At 51.7% G+C, this 27,765-nt stretch overlaps 1 long non-coding RNA gene across 4 annotated transcripts in view; it reads right to left on the bottom strand.

Annotated features, from left to right (window-relative positions):
- Nucleotides 1-2,528, bottom strand: part of LOC131384088 (uncharacterized) — a 30,085-nt gene extending 27,557 nt beyond the window's left edge. For 2 of the 4 annotated variants that reach the window (XR_009214599.1, XR_009214600.1), the window contains exons 1-2: nucleotides 1,230-1,500; nucleotides 396-470 (exon numbers count right to left, since the gene is read on the bottom strand). This is a non-coding gene — a long non-coding RNA (uncharacterized LOC131384088). Of the gene's footprint in view, nucleotides 1-271; nucleotides 325-395; nucleotides 471-1,229; nucleotides 1,501-2,471 lie in introns of those variants that run through there. The other 2 variants (XR_009214598.1, XR_009214601.1) reach the window with 2 other exon arrangements.
- Nucleotides 2,529-27,765: the final 25,237 nt, after the last annotated feature.

Below are 27,765 nucleotides of genomic sequence, written 5' to 3'. Positions count from 1 at the left end.
AAAAAAAAGAACTGGCCTGGTACTAGTAAGTACCCAATGAATGTATGTTAGCTATTATAATTATTATTATTATTATATATTTTTTTGAGACGGAGTCTCACTCTGTCGCCCAGGCTGGAGTGCAGTGGCGCGATCACGGCTCACTGCAAGCTCCGCCTCCCGGGCTCATGCCATTCTCCTGCCTCAGCCTCCCAAGTAGCTGGGACTACAGGAGCCCGCCACCATGCCCAGCTAATTTTTTTTGTATTTTGTAGTAGAGACGGGGTTTCACCTTGTTAGCCAGGATGGTCTCGATCTCCTGACCTCGGGATCCGCCTGCCTCGGCCTCCCAAAGTGCTGGGATTACAGGCGTGAGCCACCGTGCCCAGCCTATTATTATTATTATTATCCTTTACCAAATCTTGTGGATGAATTCTTCATACACAGCTGACATCTGTTGTATTTTTCTTCTGTTCCATGATAAGCTCATCCTAAATAGAATATTAAGAAATATTAAGAAAACGTCTACATACACCAATACTGGGTGACAATGATTGTGTTAGGAGGGTCTGGAGGGCACAGATCTGACACATTACCTAGTGATGACATTGGGTTATGTACAGCTTAGTTATGCGTGATTCTGTGTTGCTGATGGCAGTATCTAGAGAACATTGGATGCAAATGACTGTGGGAGGGACACATTCTGGATGAAAATGGGCTCAGGGCTAAACTGGGGTCAAATAGTTTGGGGATAACACTGGGTTGTGTGTGAAAGTATGTTGAGAAAGCATTTGAGTGAAATAGTGTTGTGGGTAAGACCAGGCCTGGATAAAACAAAGTTTTTGTGACAATGGTGTTGGGCAGTGGGTGCTGGCAACTGTTTAACTATTGTCTCTTCAAGAAAAATAAGACATTGATTTGCAACGTTTCCAAATTCCAGGGTGTAAATAGTCCCATCATGGTGATGTCAAGCCCCCAACATGATGTCACCATGAGCCAGCTAGGAAGGCTCAAAGAAAAAGGAGCAGAGTCCGGAACTGAGTTTTGAACACTCCAACATTTCCAGGCTTGGCAGAAGAGAAGTCAGCAAAGGAGGCAGACGGTGCTGCCAGCGGAGGAAGAGGAGAATCGGCAGAGTGTGCTGTCCAAAGTGCTAGGGAAGAGGGTTTCAGGCGGAGGAGGAAGTGTTGAGAATGTTTCTGAGAGGTTGGTAGATTAGCTCCTAGGGCAGTCTCGCAGCACGAGGTCACCTGTAATCCTCCTGGATCAGACGCTGTGCCAACCCAGGTGCACCCACGACCCTTGCATAGCAGCATCTGTCATCCTGGTCACTCAACTGCCTTCTGTCCTTCTGGTAAGAACATCCCGCCCCTGTGGAAAACAGCCTGTCCTTCCTCCAGGCAGGTGGTTCCGATCTCAATCATGGCACCTGGAGAAGCTACGGGTGATTATGGCCAAGTTCAGCCAAGCAGAGCCATTCTTCGGGATTTATAAGGGCAGTGCTACACCGAAACGGGGAAACACTGCTCTCTTTTCCTCTGATACCGTTAAACTGACATGACATCAGACTGAAGTGGCCTTTGGCAATGGAAAAAGCCTGTCTGAAGTAGAAGCCGAAATGAGAAAGGGGAACCTGGATGTGTCCCTCCATCCGGGTCTACTCTTGTTTTCTCCAGCTCTGAACCAATAAACAGCACTGGCATTTTGAACACTTTACAAGTATCGGCTCAGTAATCCCAACAACCTTAGATGGGTATCACCCAGGTACCCCATGTTAGCGATGAGGAAATTTGCCCATGGCTGCAGAGTGCAAGGGCTGGGATTTCACCCTAGGTAGTTGGCTTCAGAGTCTACAGTTCATTAGGCCAGATGGGGAGTTTCCAGTGCAATGTGGGATAGTGAACAGCATCCCTGGCCTCTGCCCCCCAGATGCTATTGGCACCCCCGTCTTCAGGTGTTACAACTAAAAATGCCTCCAGACACAGCCACACATTCCAGGGTGGGTGGAGAGCCACTGCTACTGTTCTGCCGCCTTCCGGTTCTTTTCGAATTGCTGTCACTGAGTCACCCAGATGACTCTGCATTCGCCACAGCTCAGACTCACCTAATCTGTGTGTCAACTGCAAATAACCCCATGTCCCTCAAACCCTGAGTCACCCCCAATGCATTGCCACCTGGACCCTGTGTTATCTAAAATCCCACGCCAGCTACAAATCTGTGTCTCCAAGACTTTCTGTCAACCACAGTCCAGTCATTGAGACTTGTGTGACCCATTACCCAGTGGTGTCCCTGCCTTCTGCCAACAACCACAGCTTCCCAGAGTCAGGGCCACAGAGCTGTTCACAGGACAGAAGGCATACATGGAGAGAGGGATAGAAGGAAACACAGGTGCGCATATTCAAAGGCAGGAAGAGCCAGAGAAACCCACAAAAGCAGAAATACACAGAGAACAGGCCACAGCTGGTTACACAGAATGGGTCACTGGCACCTACCAAGGCCCCTGGCAGAGCCCAGTATCTTTAGCCCCTCCCCCGCCTCTGGATTAGCACTGGGGGCAGGCAGGAAAGCTAGGTTCTGAGGGTAAGGAGCTTAGACCCAACGTGACAGCTAATCACACACATAAAGCCTCTGTCTAGGTCACAAAGCCCTGAGTGGCCTCGCCCCCACCACACCGTAGTCGCTCCTCCCTCCACAGACTCAGGTGGACGCCCCACCCTCAGTATCTCACCAAGTCCACACCCAGGTGGGCAGAAGGAAGAGTTCAGACTGTCTCCACTCCCTCTCGCTCTCCTGCTAGAATGCACGAAGAAGGTGTTGGTAGGGGCTAGGGGCCCAAGGACAGAGAGCTTGGGTTTCCCAATAGATCAGCCCAGGAGGGATCTGGCTGAGACCAGAGAAACGCTTTTTCCTGAATCAAGAGACCTGCTAGGAGCAACGGCCCCTCCTCTCTGGACACTGTGATCTGCAGGGCCCTGAGGGTTACCAGGACGAGACAGTCAACCTGTTTTGGGGCAATAAAAGGCTGTGAAGGAGCCCCACACCTCTCCCAAGCTGGCCTGGCATGGTTGCCATGGGGATGCCCCAGTTGCTTCAGAGGTGGCTTCTGGTCCCGGAAGCGGGGATGGCAGAGACAGCCAATCCTCGCACCGAGGCGGGTGGGGGTGAAAGGTCAGTGCTGCCTGGGAACATTCCCGACCATAGCTAGGGGCTGACAGCCCAGAGTGCTCCCCCATGCCTGCTTCTCCCAGCTCACACCCCCATCTCCACCACTCCCTTCCCCTCCAGCTCCCACTTCCTCTGCTGCTCCCTCTAAAGGGATGGTCTCAGAGTCTGACTCTGCTGCTAGTTTAGTGGCTCAAGCGTGGAGTTCTGGTGTCAGGGCTGACCAGCAGGTCAGATGTGTAGACAGGTGAAGAGCTCACGCATGTTGCCTCAAGTAAGGGCTCAGGGAGGTTCCAGTGAGGAAAATGGGTATGAAGATTCAGTATTAAGGTTCTGGAAAAAAATCAGGCAAGACACCAGTGTAAGGGTTCACGTTTGGGGCACACATGCCCTGAACACAGCATGGGGCTTCAGGAGACTCAGGGGTAAGGGCCCAATGTGAGGGCTCAGCTGGGGCTCAGTTTTAAGGGCATGGGATCTGTGCTGGTGTGGTAATTTGTTACTAACCCTTTAGCGGTAATTTGTTATTAAGAACAATTGTTAAAGTACTAAACTTTAGATGAACAACTTTTTAAATGTATAAATTTAAAGGGATTTAAGCTCACCTTTAATTTTTATCTATACATTAAAGAGGATTTAAGATCAGTTACATTCCTACAGGTTTCCCCTAATCTCTCTGAGGCTGGGTTTTCTTATCTATAAAATGGGAATAATAACAGTATCTAGCTCACAGGGTCATTGTGAGGATTAAATGAGAAAATGAATGTGAAGTTCTTAGAAAGTGCACAAAAATAATAGGATTTTTACAAATGTGCTTAGAGGGCCAAGCACAGTGGCTCACACCTGTAATCCCAGTACTTTGGGAGGCCAGGGTGGGTGGATCTCTTGAGTCTAGGAATTCCAGACCAGCCTGGGCAACACAGTGAGACCCCTTCTCTCCAAAATAAAACAAAAAACAGTTCGTTTTTAGCACCTGCCAGTCATGGTGGCACATGCTACTCAGGAGGCTGAGGTGGGAGGATCACTTGAGTCTGGGTGGTCGAAGCAGCAGTGAGCTGTGATCACACCACTGCACTCCAGCCTGGGTGACAGAGTGAGACCATCTCTAAATAAATAAATAAATAAATAAATAAATAAATAAATAAATAGTGTGCTTGGAAATGGAAGAGAGAGAATTAACCAAGATCACCAGAAATTGCTTCAAACCCATGGCGGGCCAGCTGGTGTCACATGTCCTGGAGGCAGTAACTATGAAGGGATCCGTTTTTCTCCCTCATCGAGGGAGAAAACCAGGAGCCGTGTGGGGAGAAGGTGACAACACGCACCTTCCACGAGGGAGAGAGACGCTGCCAACCACGCTGGGAACATAACAAAAATCAGTAGCTCATATGTACTGTAATGTAGTGGTAAAATAAACTTTAATAGTACAATAATATGAACAAAGGTTTAGGGCAAAAAAAATTCTTTTTTTTTTTTGAGACAAAGTCTCACTCTGTTGCCCAGGCTAGAGTGCAGTGGCACGATCTCGGCTCACTGCAAGCTCCGCCTCCCGGGTTCAAGCCATTCTCCTGCCTCAGCCTCCCGAGTAGCTGGGACTACAGGCGCCCACCACCACGCCCAGCTAATTTTTTGTATTTTTAGTGGAGACGGTGTTTCACCGTGTTAGGCAGGATGGTCTCGATCTCCTGAGCTCATGATCCGCCCACCTTGGCCTCCCAAAGTGCTGCGATTACAGGCGTGAGCCACTGCGCCCAGCAAGTTTTTTTTTTTTTAAAGCAAAACTCTAATTTAGTGGTTCTCAAACTTTTTGGTCTCAGGACCCCTTCACACTTTTAAAAATAATTAAGAACCCAAGCTGGGTGCTGTGGCTCATGCCTGTAATCCCAGCACTTTGGGAGGCCGAGGTGGGCGGATCACCTGAGGTCAGAAGTTCAAGACCAGCCTGGCCAACATGGTGAAACCCCCATCTCTACTAAAAATACAAAAAATTAGCTGGGCTTGATGGCAGGTGCCTGTAATCCCAGCTACGCAGGAGGCTGAGGCAGGAGAATCTCTTGAACCCGGAAGGCAGAGGTTGCAGTGAGCCAAGATCACGCCATTGCACTCCAGCCTGCACGACAGGGCGAGACTCCATCTCAAAAAAAAAAAAAAAAAAAAAATTAACCCAAAGAGTTTTAAGTGGTTTTATCTCCTGATCTTCAATGTATTCAAAATTAAAACTGAAAGTTAAAATATATATTAATTCAAAATAACAATATTTTTATTACATTTTAACTGAAAATATACTTATACTTATGAAAGACAGCTGTATATTTTCTTTTCTTTTTTTTTTTGAGACCCAGTTTTGCTCTTGTCACCCAGGCTGGAATGCAATGGCACAATCTCGGCTCACTGCAACTTCTGCCTCCTGGGTTCATGCGATTCTCCTGTCTCAGCCTCCTGAGTAGCTGGGATTACAGGTGCCCGCCACCATGCCTGGCTAATTTTTGCATTTTTAGTAGAGACGGGGTTTCACCATGTTGGCCAGGCTGGTCTAGAACTCCTGACCTCAGGTGATCCACCTGTCTCTACCTCCCAAAGTGCTGGGATTACAGGCGTGAGACACTATGCCCAGCCAGATAGCTGTATATTTTCTAAAACAAAAATGTTAGTGAGAACAGTGGCATCGTTTTACACTTTTGCAGATCTCTTTACTGTCTGGCTTGTAGAAGACAGCTAGATTCTCAGCTGCTTCTGCATTCAATCTGTTGCAATGGGTTGCTTTGGTTAAAATATGTGATGAAAACTCAGCTTCATAATGTATGTAGTTGGGAAAGAGAGGAGTATTTAATAGCCTTTTCAGTGAATTCTTCTTTCTCCCGTACCAAAACTTGGGGTGGTAGTTTCTTAAAGGTTAGTTACTACGTGGACATTTCATATGCTGTTAACGTTACGCTCCACTGGTCTGCCTTGCACTTTGAATAGCTCTTTTACTCCTGCATGATTTTGTAACATCATGTATTGGTCATTTGGAAAATATTGGTTCACCAAGTTATGCAGATCTCCCAAATGTTGACACATTTCATTATACAATATTTTTTTAAAAGCACACTCATTAATGCTATCACTGGTCTCATTAGAATTGAAAGCTTTCAAACTCCCTGTAAGTAGATATAAGTTTTCCATATCCTAATTTTCACTTGAAAATGCTAATTTTTTCATTGGCAACAAACACTAATTTTTTTTTCCTTGAATTGATAGGCTCACTTGATTCACTTTTGAGAAAAAGTATATGCCAAAGACCCAAGCCTGATAACTATAGTTTGTCATTTGTTCTTTTAAGTAAAACTGGTGTTTGGTGCACTCAGTTCACAATTCAATTGCGTAAGTGCTTTTCCTTGAGATAAGCATACTTCCCATTTTGTCACACAAAATATTTCAAAGACATATATTCAAGGGTTAAGACTTAATAATGTTACTGCTTCTTTTAGACAATATAAAATAATCAGTAATAGATCAAAAGATGATCAGTATCTTCTATTTATTTTATTTTTTTTGAGATGGAGTTTCACTCTTGTTGTCCAGGTTGGAGTGCAATGGCTCAATCTCAGCTCACTGCAACTTCTGCCTCCCAGGTTCAAGTGATTCTCCGGCCTCAGCCTCCCAAGTAGCTGGGATTACAGGCATGCGCCACCATGCCCAGCTAATTTTGTATTTTTAGTAGAGGTGGGGTTTCTCCATGTTGGTCAGGCTGGTCTCGAACTCCCAAGCTCAGGATATCCACCTGCCTCAGCCTCCCAAAGTGCTGGGATTACAGGCATGAGCCAATGCGCCTGGCCGATGCTCAGTATCTTACAGGCATGAATACAAAATAGATCTGTACATATATGGTCCACTGATTTCTTTTTGCATTTTTTGTAGAGATGGAGTCTTGCCATGTTGCCCAGGCTGGTCTCAAACTACTGGCCCCAAGTGATCCTCCCGCCTCAGCCTCTCATAGTGTGGGGATTACAGGCATGAGCCACCACCTCCATCTTCATGATCCATTGACTTTTGACAAAGATCACAAGTTAATTCAATAGAAAAATGATAGTATTTCCTTTTTTTTTTTTTTTTTTTGAGACGAAGTCTTGCTCTTTCGCCCAGGCCGGAGTGCAGTGGCGCGATCTCAGCTCACTGCAAGCTCCGCCTCCCGGGTTCATGCCATTCTCCTGCCTCAGCCTCCTAAGTGGCTGGGACTACAGGCGCCCGCCACTGTACCTGGCTAATTTTTTGTATTTTTAGTAGAGACGGGGTTTCACGGTGTTAGCCAGGATGGTCTCAATCTACTGACCTCGTGATCTGCCCGCCTCGGCCTCCCAAAATGCTGGGATTACAGCCGTGAGCCACTGCACCCAGCCTAAAAGAACAGTATTATCAACAAATAGTGCTGGAACGATTGGAAATCCATAATCAAAACAAAAAACAAAGACAAACAAAGCTCAACTCCTTCCTTTGCACAATTTAATAAAGCAAAATGGATCACAGAACTAAAGTAATAGCTACAGTTATAAAACTTCTAGACAAAAACATAGGGGGAAATCTTTGAGGGACCTGAGCTGGGTAAATATTTTCTTAGACAGGACTCAAAATGTACAAAAATGAAAAAAAAATTGATTTTTATCAAAATGAAAAACTTCTATTCTTTGAAAGGCACTGTTAAGAAAATGAAAAGATAAGAAATAGACTGTGAAAATATTTGTGCTCTTACAACTCAGTGACAATAATGCAAACTCATTTTTTAAATGGTCAAAAAGGCCAGGTGTGGTGATTCATGCCTATAATCCCAGCACTTTGGGAGGTGGGAGGATCACTTGAGCCCAGGAGTTCAAGACCTGCCTGGATAACATAGTGAGACCTTGTCTCTATAAAAAATAAACAAATTAGCCAGGCATGGTGGTGTAGGCCTGTAGTCCCAACTACTCAGGAGGCTAAGGTGGGAGGATGGCTTGAACCCAGGAGGTCGAGGCTGCAGTGGGCCTCGTGCCACTGCACTCCATCCTGAAGGACAGAGTGAGACGCTGTCTCAAAAAGAATTTTAATAAAAAAAAATAGTCAAAAGATTTTAATGAATACTTCACTAGGGAAGATATATGAATGGCAAAAAGTCCATGAAAAGATGCTCAAATCATTAATCATCTGGAAATTGCATATTAAAACCACAATAAGATGCCACGGTACACTTACTACAATTGCTAAAGTTTAAAAGGTTGATAATGCCAAATGTTGGTGAGAATGTAGAGCAAGTAGAAGTCTCAAAATTGCTGATCAGAATGTAAAATAGTACAGCCACTTTGGGAAACTGGAAATTTCCTATAAAAGTACTATCGTATGCTCCAACAATTCCACTCCAAAGTATTAATTCAAGAGAGATGACAATATGCGTCCACACAGAGATCTGCAGGTGAATGTGCATACCGATTTTATTCATAATGCCAAGAAACGGAAAACAGCCTAAATGTCCATCAACATGTATATATTTAAGCAAATTATCTATCTGTACAATGAAATACCAATCCATAATAAAAATAACTACTGATACATGAAACCACGAAACAATAATTTTACTGCTTCACAAGGACAGAAAACCAAACACTGCATGTTCTCACTCATAGGTGGGAACTGAACAATGAGAACACTTGGACACAGCGAGGGGAACATCACACACCGGGGCCTGTCATGGGGTGGGAATCTGGAGGAGAGATAGCATTAGAAGAAATACTCAATGTAAATGATGAGTTAATGGGTGCAGCAAACAAACATGGCACATGTATACCTATGTAACAAACCTGCACATTGTGCACATGTACCCTAGAACTTAAAGTATAAAACAAAAAACAGATGCCTTTAAAAATAATAATAGTAAAAATTGTACTGCTTCACCAAGGACTTTTAAAGCGAAACTGAGGCTGGGCATGGTAGCTCACTCCTGTAATCCCAGCACTTTGGGAGTTCCAGGTGGGTGGATCACTTGAGGTCAGGAGTTCAAGACCAGCCTGGCCAACATGGTGAAATCTGGTCTCTACTAAAAATACAAAAATTAGCCAGGTGTGGTGGTGTGCCCCTGTAATCTCAGCTACTTGGGAGGCTGAGGCAGGAGAATCACATGAACCCGGGAAGTGGAGGTTGCAGTGAGCTAAATCGTGTCACTGCACTCAAGCCTGGGTGATGAAGTGAGACTCCGTCTCAAAAATAAAAATAAATAAATAAGGCAAAACTGGCTCTTTTTTCCCTCCTATTGTTACTAGTCATGCACCGTGGTGGAGAAGAATACAAAGATTACTGGTATAGTTGGGTGCCGTGCCTTGATTCATGCTTAGGTGCCAACAGTGTCACCCACCGTTGCTCTTACATCATGTGCAAATATCAATAAATTGAAAGTGGCAAACAACAATTTAGTATTTTTAGGAAAATAGCTTTTGCCTTGTGGATTCCCTGTAAGAGTCTTAAAGATTCCCAGGGATCTGCAATCAACACCCTGAGAACTGATGTTCAAATTAATTAGAATAGTCACATTGACTTTTTAAAAATGACACTTCTTTTTAGGTATCACTCAAAGGTATGTAAAATGCTTTCACAAATATCCCATGGAAAAAAGGAAGACCAACTCCATCTGTGGTACTATTTGCTTTACTTCCTTGAAAAATAAAAGGGGGGTTGGGGGAAGGAGAACCCGAGTAGGCCCCTGGGAGTGTGTTTGGCATGTGAAGCCATCCATCATGCAGTCATGGTGAGCAGATGCAGGCCTGGGACCAAAAAGGCAAGTGGCGCTGGGAACTTAGGGCCCTTCGTCACCTTTCCCCACACAATCCCACTGGCTATACACCCCTCCACAACACAGTCATACCGATACACACACACACACACACACACACACACACACACAGAGTCAGGCCAGCCCTACACGCCACAGCTAATCTCTCACAACAAGCCCAACCATGGTTGCACTCACACAATACAATCATACAGCCACACCAAAGCCATAAAAAAGCCAACATCGAACCTTATTGTGCTCAGAACCAGGTCACACTATTCTATATTCACAGATGGAGAATCTCAATGGCCATACACTCAACCATAGTTATACTCAAACTAGCAGAATGGCTCATAATGTAAAACATCTACTGGGCCCCGTGGCCATGCCAGCACATCCCCCCTAGTATATTTTGCATGGGGTGAAATAATAGCTTTTGGACACAGGCCAACCTGAATTCAAGTTCACGTTTTGGACACAGGCCAACCTGAATCCAAGTTCACGTTCTACCACTTATGAGTTCTATAACCTGCAGCAAATTATTTAACCCGCCTGAGCTCTCATTCTAGAAAACGCAGATAATTCCCACTTTGAAAACTTGATGTGATGACACAAAATAATCAGACAAGGGGCAGCACCTTGTCTGGCCCAATGTGTCTTGGGGATGCAGCTGTAACTGCCATGCATGGCTTTTGTCACCAGAGGGCACCAGGGCCACAATGTGTCTGGGGAGATTGCTGGAAGAAAATACGCTGAAAAGGCCAGGATTCCTGGGGAGTTTCGGGGTGACTACAGACAGGGTAGGTGCGGGATGTGTGTGGGGCTGGGCAGCTTTCGGGAACCCCAGCTAGGCCCCGGCCACACAAGTGTGCTGTTGGGTATGGTGGGCAGCTCCTGGGGAAGATGGGATGGAGGAAGGAGGATGGGTGAGTGCTCTTGTGAGCCAGGCCCTCTTCTGTGCCGATTTCACACACATTAAATCCTTTAATCCCCACAACAATACCGTGGTTGATAGTCACTGCTAATATTAATAGTATTCCTGGTGAGGAATATTGAGGAAGCTGAGGTCTGCTTACATAGCCATTAAGACCTGGAATACAAATGCAGGCAGCCTGGCTTCAGAATCCATGGCCCTAACCACAGCTCCACACTGTCCCCAACAGTGACCCCACATCTCCCCTTGCTGGGGTTCTGCCAGGACTCCCTGACCCTGGCTTTCTTCCCTGGAGTTCAGCCAGCCCCAGCTGGCCTTTCCCCTCTTCCGGCCTGCTCCCCACCTGCTCCCTGGGCCAGCCCATGGTAAGAGGCTTATCACATATGTGTGGGGGACAGATAAGGCAGGGCCCCTCGCAGGGCTTATCCAGCCCTGCCATCCCTGCTGGGGAGCTGCCAGCAGATGGAGCCCCGCCCGCGGTCTGGGGTCACTCCTTGTGATGCTGCCAGAGCTCTTTATGATGTCATAATTTGTAGTGACATCATTGCTGTGTCTCTCCTTTGAGTCTGAGAGGGTTACTCAGATAGGAGTTGGGGAAGTGGAGCCAGACAGGAGCCCTACCGAGGCTCTAGGTCAATGGGCCGGGTTGGGCTGGACTGGAGGAGGGAATGGTGCCAGAGGATCCTCCCCAGGGCAGATGGCTATTTTTGGTGTCAACTGGTCGGCTTATAGCCACCCCTCTTCCTGTCTTCCCAATCCAAAGAGGCTCTGGGTCCAGCAGGGGCAGGAGCAGTGGGAGAAATCTTCAGCCCTGCTACAGGGCAGCTCTGGGGTCAGTCTCTAGCTCAGAAACCAGCCCGTTCCTCCCCACAGGGAGGCCTGACCCTCAGTACCTCGGGTCTGAGGAGAAGGGGGGCCTTACTTCCAATCCTTGAAATAGCAGTGAGGCAAAGAGGGATTATTAGGATGGCCAGACAGACGGACATAGCCAGACCCGTCATAATAGTCACACATATTAACTTGCTGATGTGGGCTGCGGGCACAGCCTCACGCCAACACCATCACACTCACAGCCATTCATTCTCATAGCCATGCCCCCAGCTACAGGTGGGCCACAGATGGCTGAACCACACCGACATACCAGCACAGGCACAATGTCACCTGTCCCATTTGGAAGAACAGGAACCCCTTCTCTCTCACGGTTGTACTCCCAGAGAGGAGCTCAATTCCCAGCGCATGGCACATGCGCACTAATATTTGGTGAGTGAATAAATGGACATTCAATGCCACAGGGCCTGTGACCAGGCTGGGCTGAGGCCAGAGGAAACGCCATCCCACCTGCAAGCCTGCTCGACCTCTCCAGACCCAGGATGGGAGCATCGAGGAAGAACTACAACTGCCAGCACCACCCCAGCCCCAACTTCAGTCATGGCCACTCCTCAGATAATAGGTCATTGAAGGGACCTCGGTTATGTAGGGACCCTGGTTATGCAGGCACCCCACTCCCTCCCTCCAGGTGCAGTGAATTGGAACACTGGCACTCTGAAAATGGAATGTTATGAACATGGGGTGGTCTGGATGTTGGGTACCCCAGGCCCCCTGGGAAATTGGCACTGGGGGCTCTGGGGTTTGGGTCCTCTACAGTGTTGGGTGCTCTGGCACCCTTGACATTGGGAATTCAGGACTTTGGGAGCTCAAAGCGATTTAGGAGTCTGGGTGTTGAAAGCTCTGGAGATTGGGGCTGCCCCTTGGACAAGGCCAAAGTCAATACTTCCTGTCTATATGCCTGATTTTACCTGGAGCCACTGAGATCCAGCCTGGAACCCCTGTTCTGAGCCCCATGATTGGCTTATGCTGCCCCAGGGCTGGGGTGGCAGGGCTGGGGTGTCTGGGTTTCAGGGGTAGAGAAACCACAACAGGATGGCCTAAGGGGTACCTGGAGCCCCAGAGACAGCTTTCAGATCTGAAACCAATCTAACCTGCTCCTCTGCATTGGGACAGGGCAGGGGAGATGCCAGGCATTGACCACTGGGCTCCAGGTTCAAGAAAGGAGGAATCTGAGAGCAGAGCCCAGGCAGGCACCTCCCAGTAATGCTTCCTGGCTACTGAGGCTGAGGTTCTAAGGAGGTGGAGACCCCTGGCCAGGCCTGGCTTCAACGACAGGCAATGTCCACCCTCCCCCACCTCCTGAGCAGGCCCCCAGCACCCCCCCATCAAGGTGCCCAGTGCTGCCAGTTCCTGCAGTGACCATCAGAAGTGGCCCAAGTCTGGCATTATTCATATTCCTACTAGACACACACCTAAGCTGACTATATGCATCCCAAAACAGAGGCCTTGATCCGGCAGGCGGATGACACCACTCGAGGAGACCAGCCAGCCCTGGGGGCTCTGACGCTGGCTGGCTGCAGCCCTCCCAGGAAATAGCTCCACTGGCTGCAGTAACTGGAGGCTCCTGAGCCACATTTCAGCCTGCAGTGGGTGGTGGGTGGGCCCCGGCCCGCTGCTGCCCTGCCCCAGGAAGAAGCAGGCCCGTCAAAATGGCTGACCCCATCCGTCCCCCCATCCCCTCCCCCGCCCCAGTCTGTACTCAGTCCCGATCCCCCTGCCCGCCCCACAGTGGCCCAGGCTGGCCATGCCCTTCCCACTCTGCAGGCCAGCTGCTCAGAGCCAGGGGCTCACGGCCAGGGACGGAGGCTATCCCAGCTCTGACCCGGGCTGGGCCCAAACCTGCCTCCTTTGGGCCTCACTCTGATTGGAAAAAAACAGACTTTCTAGTCCCTGTCTCAAGGAGATGGCTTTTCAAACCAGAATCTTTCCCACAAGTGTCTCCTCAGGACACAGCTCACTGTGTGGTTTCCTGAAGCTCTTTCTGGGTCAAGGTGGGTAAAACACACCTATCCATGAATCTGTTTCTATGTATACAAATAGACTTTGAGCTGTGCCCGTGTTAGTCTAATAAAGCCCTCTGGCCAACATCCCCAATCTCCCTAAACACGCCAAGGAAAATTTTCTCTTTTCTTCACCCCACGTGCTAGGCTGCCTCCCTGTCCCCAGGTTAGTCCCCAAGCCTTCCTCTTTCTGACGGAGCCTCAGAGGGCTGGCCCCTGAGCACCTATCCTCCTCTCTTCTAACTGCCCAGGTCCTAAGGCCCTAGGCCTGAGGGCATCCTGGAAGTCTGGCTCTCAGCACCCTCCACCTGCCTCCCTTCATATGGATTCCCTGAGCCATGAAAACTCTCAGAATCTTCACTGAGTGTTCTTAGCGCTCAGTGCTCTCTTCTAGGCCTGTCCCCACCCCAGCCTACTGCTGGAAGGCAGAAGAATGGAGGCCTTTTCCCCTTCATACTCTTCCTTGTCTACCTTCCTCTACCTCGGGGCCTCTTCGACATCCTCCATCTGCCTTCCCTGGGGTGGTATCCCTTTTGATGAGCCCCAGGGAGGAGGCAAGGAGGAAGATCCTAAAAACACTTTATGTAGGAAGTTATGTCCCAGCAGGAGAGATGTAGAGGGCTTGGACCCCGTCTGCCCAGTCCCAGGAATTGGGCACACACACAACTACACAGACCTGCTTTAGTGCATACAGTCAGTCTTCCACAGATGTACCTACACAAATACATAATCAGGGGCTCAGGTGTCTGGGGGCGCAGACACAACAGGTTGCCCAGATCCGGGTGTGTGTGCACACAACTCACACAAGAAACACCTGCACTTGGCTTGTAGGAGACTAAAAATCCCAAACATGCTATACCTACTAGCTTTGGGGACAACGTAAAAGTGAAAATAATCTTGCTGATAAGACTAAGGTGTCTTCCCAGATCTGATCAGGAGTCCAATGTGAATAGGAGACAACAGACAGCTGTCTTTGTACTTTGGCTCTGAGGAAGGTTTGTGGAATGGACTGCGTGTGTCCTGAAAGAGCTCGCATTGCAGGGAATGCCTGGGCTTGATGCCTGTTATCTTGTTCAGTGCCTCTGATAAATTAATAAACTGGAATCTCACTCAACAATTGGTTTCACGTGAGTTTGGCATGTGTGCACTCGCTTCCTGGAGGCTGACTGTCCCAAGGAAAAAAATTAAATTTTTTCCTGGCCAGAAAATGGTGAGGACTCAGGGTCCAAAGTAGAAATTGCCTCTGTAGGCTGGGCCCCTTCCCTGAGCAGATGCCCTATGCAGGTTGGGGCAAAAACCAGTTCCTCTGACAGTACTAACTGGCCACTTTCCCTGAAAGGTGGTGGCTCTCACAAGGCATGCAAATGTGGGAGGCTCATTCCAAATGCCAGGCACCACTCCCTAGAGGCAGCCTGGAGCAATGGGCTTTATATACACACACATGCATTTCCTTAGTCCCTTCTCTCCGTTTCACAGGGGAGGAAACCGAGGCTCACCATGCTCCTTTTGGCAAAGACTCTTTTTTTAGCTGAGATTGTAACCCAGGTCTGTCTCACCATGGAAGGAGAAGGGATCCCAGGTTGGTGTCTGCAGCCCCTGTAACACCACCTCAAAAGTAGAGCTGACCAAGCCCGTGGTCCAGGAGGGAAATTTGAGAAAGGGCTCCCTGGAGCCCTCCAGTTCCAGGGAGTAGGACCTTGGCCTTACCCAGCAGTGCCCACAGTCTCTAGCGGCTCTGCTCCAAAGGGAATGGAACTTGCTCCGACTTCTCTCTAGGGGAAACGCAGGCGCAGAAGGCCAGGGGCCTCGAGGGCTAACTCCAGCCTCAGCCCCCCAAAGTGCCCCAGGCCTTCTGGCTTCATTCCAGCCTAGCCCGAAGGGGCCCACATCTGCTTGCTTAAGGGCCCCAGCTGAAGGGCAGCGAGGCAGGGGCGGAGAAGGGGACTCCTTTGTGGCGCCCACTCCCAGGGGTTCGTGGGGATCAATCATCTGAAAGCTGGAGAGACTTGTAATTTTATTCCCTGGGAGGAGGAGCCTGAGAAGTCGGCACGGGGGGAGGGGATGGGATGGAGAGGGGAGGACGGCCAGGGGAGCTGTTCGGGTAGGGGAGGGACTTGGCTAGATCTCCCAAGCCTTCTTCACTCTTCAAACTTTCACCAAACTCTTAGCCCCCGCCTCCCCGAAACCAAAACACAACAGGCTGTGGAAGAGCTGCGAGCGGCGCGGCGGGGCGGGCGGACTCGGCGCGGCACAGAGCCTCGGAAAGCTGATGCAACTTTCCCTTTAAGAAAGCCACCTGGGCGCACCGCGGTGCGGACCCAGCACGCCTGGGCCGGGGGCTGCAGCATGGTAAGGGGGCTGGGGGAAGGGGATGCTGGGGCCCGCGCCTCCGTCTGTCCTGCCGTGGGTCTGAGTGTTCGGCGGCTCCGCGGGGCTGAGCCCCAAGACCAGCGTGTGCGTGTGTGTGTGTGATCGCGCATGTATGCGGGCATCTGTGGATAAGAGTGTGGGTGCACGCACCGGGATGTCTGTCTCGCCGGAAAGGTCGGGGTAGGTGCGCGCGTCTGGGTGTCACCGCTGTCACCAAGAAGCTGAAGCGGGAGGGAGAGGGAAGTGGGGGGAGCTCCTGCGTGGGGTGGGGGGGGCGCCAGACGCCGGTTCGATCGGGGGCGGCGGGCGCAGGCTGTGCGGGTAGCGCCGGAGCCAGAGCGTGGCACTGTCCGTCCGGGCAGCCAGTGGTTCTGCGCTCTGGAGTCCTGCGGGGGTCGATAATCGGCCGTGCCTGCGCCCAGCGTGCGGGCTCCCGCTAGCTCCAACGCCTCTCAGCGCTCGCCAGCCTGGCTGCCTATCTGGCCCCTCCAGCCGGCCTGCCTCCCTATCTGCCCTCCCGGTACCGGTGCCAGTGCCCGTGCCCGTGCGCCCGCGGGACCCAGGAAGCCGCGCGGGAGAGTCCTGGCGCCCTCAGCCTCTCTTTGTCCGCGCTCTGGCCGCGGCTTTGGGAAGGGACTGCGAGCGAGCGGGGAGTTCTCTGGGGGCTGCTACCCTGGGAAGACTCCGTGCCCTCCCCACCCCAACCCTCATTACCGGCACGCCTAGGGCGGGACCGGGCGGCCGCAGGTGAGGGCAGGGGCCTAGCAGCCCTGGGGAGCCCACCCCGGCCGGCGCTCCGCACCCGGCAGCCACTGCAGATCTCGAGCAGGCGGCGGGGCCGGGCCGGGCGGCAGAGTGGGGCTTGCCCGGAGGGCCGGGAGGGGCCCGAGCCGGCCCGGGGGCGGGGCCGTGGGGCGGGGACCTCGGCGCCCCGGTACTTTTCCACCGCAGGGGCCGGGGGCGGGGCCGCCGCCTCCACGCCAGCTTAGGCCCACATGTGGCGGCTGATGTAACGCCCGTGCCCCCACATCTCTCTCCCCGATTAAGGCGGACGCGCCCGGCTTCGAGGAACCGGGACGCTGCGGGCGGTGCCGCTGCTCCGAGACTGACCGCGCCCCTGCCTGCCGGCCCGGGGCCTCCGCGCCTCGGGCCGGCGGATACTTAAAGGAGCCGCACCCCCTTTCGGGCCTGCTCTCGGCAAGCCACACCCCCTCGCGGATCACTCTTAAAGAGACGGGATCCCTGTTCGCTGATAGCTTCCGCATAAAGCGCGGTCTATTTCTCCGCTGAAAGGAGCGTGAGGGTGCGGCCGTTGGGAAATAAAGGCTGCGGGGCGAGGAGTGGGGACGGAGAGAATCACCTGAAAGGTTAAAGACTTCCAAAGTGAGGGAGCATCAGAAGGTTGGAGAGTAGTGGGTGAGGGGACTGGTTCTAGGGACTAATGAGCGACACTGAGCATGCCCAAATGTTTCCAAGGACCGCAGAGAAAACGCCCCCTTCACTTGGCCTGTGCGGCGACTGCGGCTGTACCCGCTCAGTTCCCGGCTCTGGGGACACAGAAGAATCACACCTCTGCCCTGGTAGGACTCTCCATTTAGTGGGGAGCCAGACTTGGGCACAAGGAAGCATGCCGCAATTGCTACGTGTGGCAAGCGTGGAGGTACATAGGAAGGCTGACAGCAACGGGGAGGACCTAGGAAGGCTTCATGAAGATAATAGCATTGGGATAGGTTTTGAGGATGGGTAGGATATATACAGGTGGAAGTGGAGACAAGGGTGCTCAAAAAAGATGGAACGGGTGCCGGGGCAAAGGCATGAAGCAGGAGCCCTCTGCAAATGCTGGGTAGTCTCACGTGGCGGCAGATGGCCGCAGGTTGCTGACCTGGGCTCCCAGGTAGAACTAAGGGCTGTTTCCTGCTCCCACAGCTCCTCCACTTCCTCCATTACAGTGAATGGAAATTATGCTTCTTCCTCTATCTATCTACTAAACTGTGAGGTCCTTGAAGCTAGGGAAAGAGCCTGTCACCTTTCCATCCCCCGTGAGGACTCCAGGGCTTGGCCTAGATGGACCGTTAAAACTGATTGACCTGACAGTCCTGTCTGATACTCAACAGTGAGACTGTCAAGATGGGCCAGGGTTCTGTGGCTGATGTCTCAACATCTGCCTTTGGGTGGCTCACAAGCAGCTCAGACCAGCTTGTCCAAGCCAGCCCTCCTGTCCCCGCACCAAACCTGCAGCCTCACCAGCATTCGTCCTCTGGGTCGGGCACCAGCTTCCTCCCACTGCACCAACAGAAACCAGAGACTCCTTCTTATCCCTCCCCCTACCCAGTCCGATTCATCACCAAGTCTCGACATGTTGCCTTTTATGTTTCTCTGAAATCTGTGCACCTCTCCTCACCCTATTATCACCTTCCTAACCTGAGCCCCCTCATTTTTGGCCTGGATCCTTCCTTCCTTCCTTTCTCTCTCTCTTTCTCTTTTTTTTTTTTTTTGACGGAGTTTCTCTCTTGTTGCCCAGGCTACAGTGCAATGGCACAATCTCAACTCACTGCAACCTCTGCCTCCCAAGTTCAAGCAATTCTCCTGACTCAGCCTCCTGAGCAGCTGGGATTACAGGTGCCTGCCACCACGCCTGGCTAATTTTGTATTTTTAGTAGAGACGGGGTTTCTCCATATCGGTCAGGCTGGTCTCGAACTCCTGACCTCAGGTGATCCACCCGCCTCGGCCTCCCAAAGTGCTGGGATTACGGGTGTGAGCCACCGCGCCTGGCCTGGCCTGGCCCATTTCTAATTGATTTCCTCTCTTCCACTTCAGCCTCCCTCCAGTCCTTTCTCCACACTGTATCTAGGGGGATGGTTTCAAGATGCACATTCCACCAATTGCTCCTCCTTGAAGTTGATCTTCTGCTTAAAATCTTTCAATAGCCACCCTTGCCCTCAAGATGAAAACCAAAATCCAGACCCCAAAGGCCCTGGCCAGGCCTCTCTGTCCACTTTAATCTTTGACCATTTCACCCTGACTGTCTGAGCTCCAGCCTCAGAGCCTTTCCACATATTGTTCCATTTGCTTGACTCTCTCTTCCTCTTTTCTTCCTCATTATTGCCACTTTGCCTAATTAACTCCTTTAGACCCTTAAACATCACTTCATCAGGGAAGCCCTCCCCTAGTCTTACACAAGGCCAGGCCCCCCTCTTGTAGAGTCACATAACACAATCTTTCTCCTTTACACTCTTTATCTCAGTATGCAATTTTTTATTTTTTATTTTTTGAGACAAGAGTTTCGCTCTTTTTGCCCAGGCTGGGGTGCAATGGCATGACCTCGGCTCACTGCAACCTCTGCCTCTTGGATTCAAGTGATTCTTCTGCCTCAGCCTCCCAATTAGCTGGGATTACAGGCGCCCACCACCACGCCCAGCTAATTTTGTATTTTTAGTAGAGACGGGCCTTCACCATGTTAGCTAGGCTGGTCTTGAACTCCTGACCTCAGGTGATTCGTCTGCCTTGGCCTCCCAAAGTGCTGAGATTACAGGCCTGAGCCACCACTCCTGGTCTCAGTTTGTAATTCTTTAAATTTTAGTCATCGGTTTAACTCTTGCCCCTTAGTCTGTAAGCTGCAGGAGTGCAGATGCCTTTGAGTTCTTGGTGCCTAGCACAGGTCTGGTCCAGAGCAGACCTGCAATCAATATTGTGGAATAAATGAGTCCAGCTGTGGCCAGCCTTAAACGCCTGCTAAGCAATTTAGGCCATATCCTGTTGGCTGTGGAAAACTATTGGAAAGAATCAGAGATTTAGGGCTTTGGGAAGATTAAAAGATTGGAGGGGAGGAACATGTGGAGGGCTTGTGGAAAGGATAAAACTTAGGCAGAAACTTCAGAACTTATGAGGAAATTACTATTAGCCCCATCTTCCAGACTGAGAAAACTAAGGCTCAAAGAGGTTAAGTAACTTACTCGAAATCACATACCTAGTGAGTAGCTGAGCCAGAAATCCAGCCCAGGCCTAGCAGATCCCAGAGCCAGAGCTCTTTATCATATGCTAAACTGCCTCTGTGACCCACTACTGCTTGTCAACAGTGGCCCACAAATGCTTCAGGGGCATGTGTGGGGCTTGGTGTTGTGGATCTTCCACACGTAGAAGAGGCTGGACGCCATGGGCAATCAGTTGGTGTTTTCTGAATGGACGGATGGGACCACGTAACGGGAATGTCAAAGGTAGGAGAAGCAGCAAAGCTTTACACCCAGCTCATTCTCCTGGAAGCCGCCATGAAGCAGTCTTTTCCCTCCAGTCCATGAACTACCCGAGGGCAGGGACTGCGTTTGCAGTCAGAGATGTCAGAGTCAGAGATGTCGGGTCTGAAAACCTAGTTCAAGTCCTCACTCGAGCACTTAGAAGGAAGGCATTTGACCTCTCCGAGTCCGTCTCTCTGACAGTAAACTAGGGGGAATTCCAGGATAACCTGGGTGAGGGCCCTCTGCAGCCTAAGTTCTGAGACACAGTGTCCTCAGTTTACTTACCTGACCAGTGGGCTTAATAATTTCCAACCTGTGATGTGGCTTTTTTTTTTTTTAACAAAGTCTCACTCTGTCGCCCAGGCTGGAGTACAGTGGTGCGATCTCGGCTCACTGCAACCTCTGCCTCCCAGGTTCCAGCGATTCTCCTGCCTCAGCCTCCCAAGTAGCTGGGATTACAGGCGCCTGCCACCACGCCCAGCTAATTTTTGTAATTTTAGTAGAGACAGGGTTTCGTCATGTTGGCCAGGATGGTCTCGAACTCCTGAGCTCAGGTAATCCACCTGTCTTGGCCTCCTAAAGTGCTGGAATTACAGGCGTGAGCCACCACGTCTGGCCGAGATAACTTTTTTTTGAGACAGAACCTCGCTCTGTCGCCCAGGCTGGAGTGCAATGAGGCAACTCTTTAAGGCTGTCTGAAGATGGATTTCTCCTGAGGCCTGTCAAAAACTAACCTTTCTTCCGTCCCATCTGAAATTAAGCCAGTGTGCACCAGCATTACCATGAGGCTGTTCCTTCCATGTGGCTGCTGCCCCCCAGCTCGTCAGCCCCACCTTGCCCCTCAGATGCTTCCCACAAGATCCTGGGCTGGCCTGGACCCCTCATTTCAGAGGTCCTGCCTTCACTATTTTCCTCCATTTCAATTCAACTAACACATCTTGCAAGCCCAGTGCTGTGCTACGTGCTGGGCACAGAGGGTAAAAGAAACACAGTCCCAAGCCCTCGGGGAACTCACTGACTCATGGTTGACGAACTTATAAGCAAATAAGTGTCATATGAAATAAGAATACTAGTAGAGATTTGCACAAAACAGAAAGGAGGAAGCAACTTTTTCATTCTTTTGAGAGAGAGGGTCAGAAAAGGCTGCAGAGAAGAGGTGACATTTAGCCTGGTGCAGTGCTGAGGATTTGTAGAATTTCACCTGGTGAACTGCCATGGAGGGGACAGCTGGGAGTGCAAGGAGGTGTGGCTGCACATGGGTGTGTGGCAGGCCCAGAACTCGGTTCAAGTGAATGACATGACAACAAACCCAGCTGCCCTGGAGCCCACATTGAGTGCCACCCAGATGGGGAAGGACCGTCCTGGCTGCCTGGCTGGGGTGAGGATGGGGAGAGTGTACTGATCTGAGCTGATTCCCCTCCTGGGGAAAGGCTGAAGCCATTCACACAGACCATGAAGGAATTGGACTCCATCCCAGTTCGGTATTCATTTTTTATCTTTTATAGGATTGGGCATCTGGAAAGTCAAAAATAGACCTTTGCCCATTGGGACAGGAAGCCTGGAGATCAAGAGATCCAGGGGAAAGGTTGGGGGGACTGGGAAAGAGCTGGATCTGAGGGTCTTCCAGAAAGGAGCAGGATACGGACACGGCCTGGCAGAGGGCCTGGGCCGGCTGGCGGTGGGTGGCTCGGCACTACCTGTCTGGAGAGCCCTGTGGGCCACACGGCCAAGTCCTCACCTCACCCTCTGCTCTCTCCACAGCTCTTGAGATCTGTGGCCTGAAAGGCGCTGGAAGCAGAGCCTGTGAGTGTGGTCCCCGTCACCAGAGCCCCAACCCACCACCACCATGGTAGGAAAAGGTGCCAAAGGGATGCTGGTGAGTACAGAGGCCAGACTGCGGGGAGGAAGGGGAGTCCCAAGCCCTGCCCCCAGGACCTCCTGCCAGCTGCTTGGAAGGCTTAGCAAGGCCAGCACTGCCACGGCCCATGAGTGCCCAGCTGACCCCGGCCTGGGCAGGTAGCCCCTCATCTAGCAGGTCAGAGAGCATTATTAGGCTCCAAGCCCGCAGAGCCCGCAAAGACCTGCCAGAAGGCAGGAGGTGTGCGCCCCATCCTTGTCACAGAGGTGCTCCGGACAGAAGGAGGCCACTCATGTGCTGAGAGGACAGTGGAACGCGGGACTGTGTGGGCGCCTTCAGTCTGTGCTGATCAAGGGGTCCTCCCTCAGACCCTGCCTGGTGTTTCTCCACTTCTCTGGGTCCTTCTCAGTCTGAAAAGTAACAAAGAACATTTTGTTTTGAATCCTCTCCTGAGGCCTCTCAGAAAATCTCCCTCCACCCTTTCCCCAAGTCCTGGCTCTTCTTTGCCCTCAGCCTTAGAGCACAGGAGAGGTAGTGGTGAGGCCACGAGACACAGAGGGGTGGGTGAGATTCTTTTTATTTTTTTTATTTTTTTTGAGATTAAGTCTCACTCTGTTGCCCAGGCTAGAGTGCAGTGGCGTGATCTCGGCTCACTGCAACCTCCACCCCCGCCGGGTTCAAGCGATTCTCATGCCTCAGCCTCCCGAGTAGCTGGGATTACAGGCATGAGCCACCACGCCTGGCTAATTTTGTATTTTTAGTAGAGATGGGGTTTCACCATGTTGGCCAGGCTGGTCTCAAACTCCTGACCTCAGGTGATCCACACGCCTCGGCCTTCCAAAGTGCTGGGATTACAGGCGTGAGCCACCGCACCCGGCCTGGGTGAGGTTCTTGAAGGAGCGAGACTTGCTGTTGGATGGACCGGGTCAGCACTAGAAGCAGGAACCAAGAAAACGATGCCAAATCCTGTCCCAGAGGCGATGGTTGTCTTCCTTCTCTTGAGATCTTCCCTGGGGACAGGCTAGACTGGACAGCTGCCGGGGGTGGGGACCAGGGACTGAGCATGGACAGTGCCTCCCTCAGCAGCTCCCGTCCTGTCAATCCCCTGTGTTACTTTTCTCATTTAGTGAAAGATTCATTGGCCTGGGGTCTCTACTGAGCCCTCCCCAAACAAGCCCTGTCTCTCACCAAAGATTTCTGGGACTCAAAGTACCTGGTTTAAAAGAACAACTTGGGCCGGGCAGGGTGGCTCACGCCTGTAATCCCAGCACTTTGGCAGGCTGAGGCGGGCAGATCATCTGAGGTCAGGAGTTTGAGACCAGCCTGACCAACATGGTGAAACCTTGTCTCTACTAAAAATACAAAAATTAGCCACATGTGGTGGTGCACACCTGTAATCCCAGTACTTGGGAGGCTGTGGCACGAAAATCACTTGAACCTGGGTTGCAGTGAGCCAAGCGCCACTGCAATCCAGCCTGGGCAATAGAGCAGGGCTCTGTCTCAAAAAAAAAAAAAAAAGAAAAGAGAGAAAAAAATTAAAAAAGAACAGTTTGTGGGAGAGAACCAGTGGTTCTGCTCCAAGCTCCGGATCTTCTATCTGGCCCTGTTCTGGACCTCCAGCATCCAAGCCCTGGCCCCATCCCTCAGGCCAGCTCTGGTCTAGACCCCTACTGATTGACTGATTGGAGCAAGTCTGATTGAACCAAGCTCCTAAAAGTATTCCTGAGATTCCTGAAATCTGGGTGCTCAGAAATGGGCCCAGATGGAGGTCTTATGACCTGAACACTTGCTAGGGGTGAATCCCATCTGAGAACCCAAACACGGCCCCACCTTTCCCGGAGAAGTCTTGGAATTGCCATGGGCTTGTGATGAGAAGTGGGGTGTGGCCCTGCCCCTTCCTACCGTGGGGATTCTGAGCCCCATGAAACCTCTGAGTCCTCCCTGGTTGCTCTTCCTTCTCTGGAGTGATCTGGACGGACTGGGAGGAGAGCAGGCAGGAGAGATGTGAGCAGCACAGAGGGCATGGGTCCCAGGGTCCCAGAGTCCCTGCCTGAGCTGAGCTTCCTGGACTGTGCTCTGCTGGTCGGCCCGGGCAGCCTGTCTGTGGATGGGAATGCTGCCTTGGGACTCCTGTTCCCAGCACCAGGATGTGCCTAAAGATAGCTGGGGCTCGCTCTCCTCCCCGCTCTCTGCCCTTTGGCTTTTGCCCACTGTTGCTGCATTTGAGGCCCATAGCATCCGTCCCATGGGCACCCCCAGTGGTTGCTTGGAGATTCTATTCCCGCTTCCTTTTCAGTTCTGCTGATGACTTTGGACTACTCCACTCTATTCTTGGGTTCCAGTTTGGGACTGAAGCCACCTCCGTTCAGTGCTTGTCTCTAGACACAGCCTCTGAGGTGCACAGGGCAGCTGGTCCCTGCCGAGCCCCATCTCTGCTAACACAGGCAGCCCAGTCAGCACGTTTGTCTTCCATGTCTTCCTACAGCCAGTAACTAAGGACGCTTCATTCTGACAGGGTTCTTCTTTGGATACCCTGGTAGATCAGAAGAGAGGATGTTAAGGGGAGTGTGTGTGAGCCATGCACTTGAACCATCCCAGTTCTCCATGGCTTCTGCTGCTCTGTTTGTACCCTGGCATGCATGGAGCAGGCACTGGCCCCTACCATGGGATCCTCACTTCTATCCCCCTTTACCCAGGTTTGGATGTGAGGACACTGGCCCTCCAAATCTCTTCAGTGTCGGCAGACACCCTGTATTATCCTTGGAGCTTCTGCTGGATGCTACAGCCAGTGTCCCATGGGTAACAAGCAGCTTACCAGCACGTGCCCAGGCCCACATGCCCGCTGCACGTGTCCCTCCCTCACTCCAGCCCAGATGGTCTCTGCCAGGCCAGCTCAGCTGCCTCCCTCACGCCTCAGCAGCTCCTAGGACAGGGCTGTGTGAGAACGCAGCTGGCCAGGGTGCCTCCAAGCCTGGGAGCAGCTGGGATGCTTGGGGGCGCTAGGGGGTGGGTGGGGTGGTCCTCCCATGGAGACCTAGGGCCTTGTACATGTGCAGAGCAGGGCCACCTAGATCTCAAAGGACAAGGAGCTGGAGGAGAGGCACTCAGGACAGGAGGCAAGAGAGCCCCCACTAGCTCAGTTTTAATCCTCCAGCCACCAATGTCACACCATTTCCCAGGCTGGCCACCTCAGTCCCCTCCCTAGTGCCACTACCCACTCATGCAGAGTCTTGGGCAGTCCAGGCCTTGGTGAGCTTCGTTGACCTCTTCCCATGTCTGAGCACACTGATTGTTTCTGCCACTGGGAAGCCTCACAATGAACAGGAACAGACTCATTTGGATTAGGGCTCTGGGTGCAGAGCATCCAAATCCCAGAAGGCCTTGCAAGCACCACAGGCCACCAGGGGCTGCCCCACCCTGACCTGTTCTCATATGTTTTGCCCTGAGGGTTTGGGCACCTCCTGTCTGTAGCATCCATCATAGGACCTGGCACATAGTGGGGACTCACCCAGCCCAAGTGTTGGCATGTAGCAAGTGCTCAACTAGTGCAGGCTTGGTGCATTATTGGGAGGTCACCAAGCACAGGGTTTGGCACACCTTGGACACTCCTTTGGTAGAGGGCCTGTCCCTGCCTGGGCACTCACCTAACCCAAGTCTTAGCATGTGGCAAATGCTCAACTAGTGCAGACTCGGCACACATTAGGCACTCCCTTAGAAGACAGCCTGTCACCCTGTAGGCATTAATCTAGCACACTGCCAGGCACACAGTGGGTGCTCACCCAGCTCAGAGCTGGGCACACATTGGGTCCTTACCTGGCACAGAATTCGGCGTACCCGGGGTACTCCCCTAGTACAGGACCTAGCACACCATAGTGGCTCCCAACCTGGGGCTGACACACAATGAGTGCTGTCTCAGCATCGGACTTGGCACACAGTGGGCACTCCGCTGATCAGCATCGGACTTGGCACACGGTGGGCACTCTGCTGATGCAGGTTCTCACACACAGCAGGTGCTTCCAGCACAAGATTTGACATCCAGTAAGTGCTATCCCGGCTCAGGGACTGGCACACAGTGGGCATTCTCCTTAGATAAGGCCTAGCACAGTGGAGGTGCTCTTCTAGCCAGGACAGCCTAAGCAATGACCTTCCGCTGATCCTAGATTAGCAGCTACCCGCTCCTCAGTGAAATGGGCAATATCTAGATCCAGAGGAAAAGGCCCAGCCTTCCTCAGCTTCCTCTCTGGTTGGGGCCTCTGCCCTCCCTCCCCCTCCCCACTTCCTGTCTAGCCCACCTACTCAGCCCTGTAGCCCAGCCTCCCACACGGCCTCCCTGCAGCCCTCCCCCATCCCCGGCACTTCTCAGTCCCAGCTTAGCAGGACCTTCCCTCCAGAGTCACAGGGGACAACAAAGACCCTAGCCTCCTTGCCCCTCTGGAAGCATGCCCACTCTTATTAGGAAAAGTCAGAGGCGGGAGCTGGGGGAGTCGGCATCCCTAAGTGGGGCTAGAGCAGCTGGATCTCGCTAATGAGGCCTCATTACGGCCAGGGCCCAGCTGGGCTGCTGCCGCCTCCTGTCCCCATGGCCAGAGCCAGGGAAAGCCATCCAGCCAGGGCTGCCTGTTCTGGGCACCCGGCCCAGGCCAGGGCAGCCAGAGCCCAGAGCCCACCCTGGGTGGAAGTGAGCATTTGGGCATCATGGGTGACTGGACCTTCCTGGAGCCAGTGGCCCAGCCAGCGCCTTGGCCCTCAGTCTGCGCCTGCAGGAAGTCAGGGGAGTGTGTCTGGGGACCAGGCGCATGAGGCTGGCTCAGTGAGCAGCTGAGTCAGTAGGATCTGAGGCCATCCTTAGGACACTTGCTTGAGCCAAGGCCTGTCCCCATCTTCCCCAAACCAACATGGAGATAATAATGGACCTATCTCATGGGACAGCTGGGAGGACCCAGTGAGTTAACATATGGGAAGTTAACTTGTACCATACTAGGTGAGTGCCCACAGGGTGACGGGCTGTCTGTAAGCAAGTGTGCCATGTATGCTGAGCCAGGACAGTGCCTGGCCCACAGCAAGCACTTACTATGTATTTTCTATTACCATTATTACTAATGCTCACTAGATTCAATGATTGGCGGGTGGTATCCCCGTTTTAGAGATGGAGAAACTGAGATCCGACATGTTAATGGACTTGCCTAAGGTTATATATGGTGAGAAAGTGACAAAGCTAGGGTTTGAACCCAGGACTGTCAAACTCTAAAGGCTGTGACTTTTTATCTTATTTTAAAATTTATTTTTTTATTAATTTTTTGAAACAAGGTCTCACTTTGTCACCCAGTTTGGAGTGCAGTGGTGTGATCATAGCTCACTACAACTTCCAACGTCTGGGCTCAAGCAATCCTCTCTCCTCAGTCTCCTGAGTAGCTGGGACTATAGGTACATACCACCACACCTGGCCGGTTTTTTGTAGAGACACGGTCTCACTATGTTGCCCAGGCTGGTCATGAACTCCTGACCTCAAGCGACCCTCCTGCCTTGGCTTCCCAAAGCACTGGCATTACAGGCCTAAGCCACTGTGCCC

This window comes from Hylobates moloch, unplaced genomic scaffold (assembly GCF_009828535.3).
Source record: "Hylobates moloch isolate HMO894 unplaced genomic scaffold, HMol_V3 SCAFFOLD_8, whole genome shotgun sequence".
In the NCBI taxonomy this organism is placed as follows: domain Eukaryota; kingdom Metazoa; phylum Chordata; class Mammalia; order Primates; family Hylobatidae; genus Hylobates; species Hylobates moloch.
Note: the sequence above shows the minus strand (reverse complement) of the source record. Positions and strands in the feature narration are given on the sequence as shown.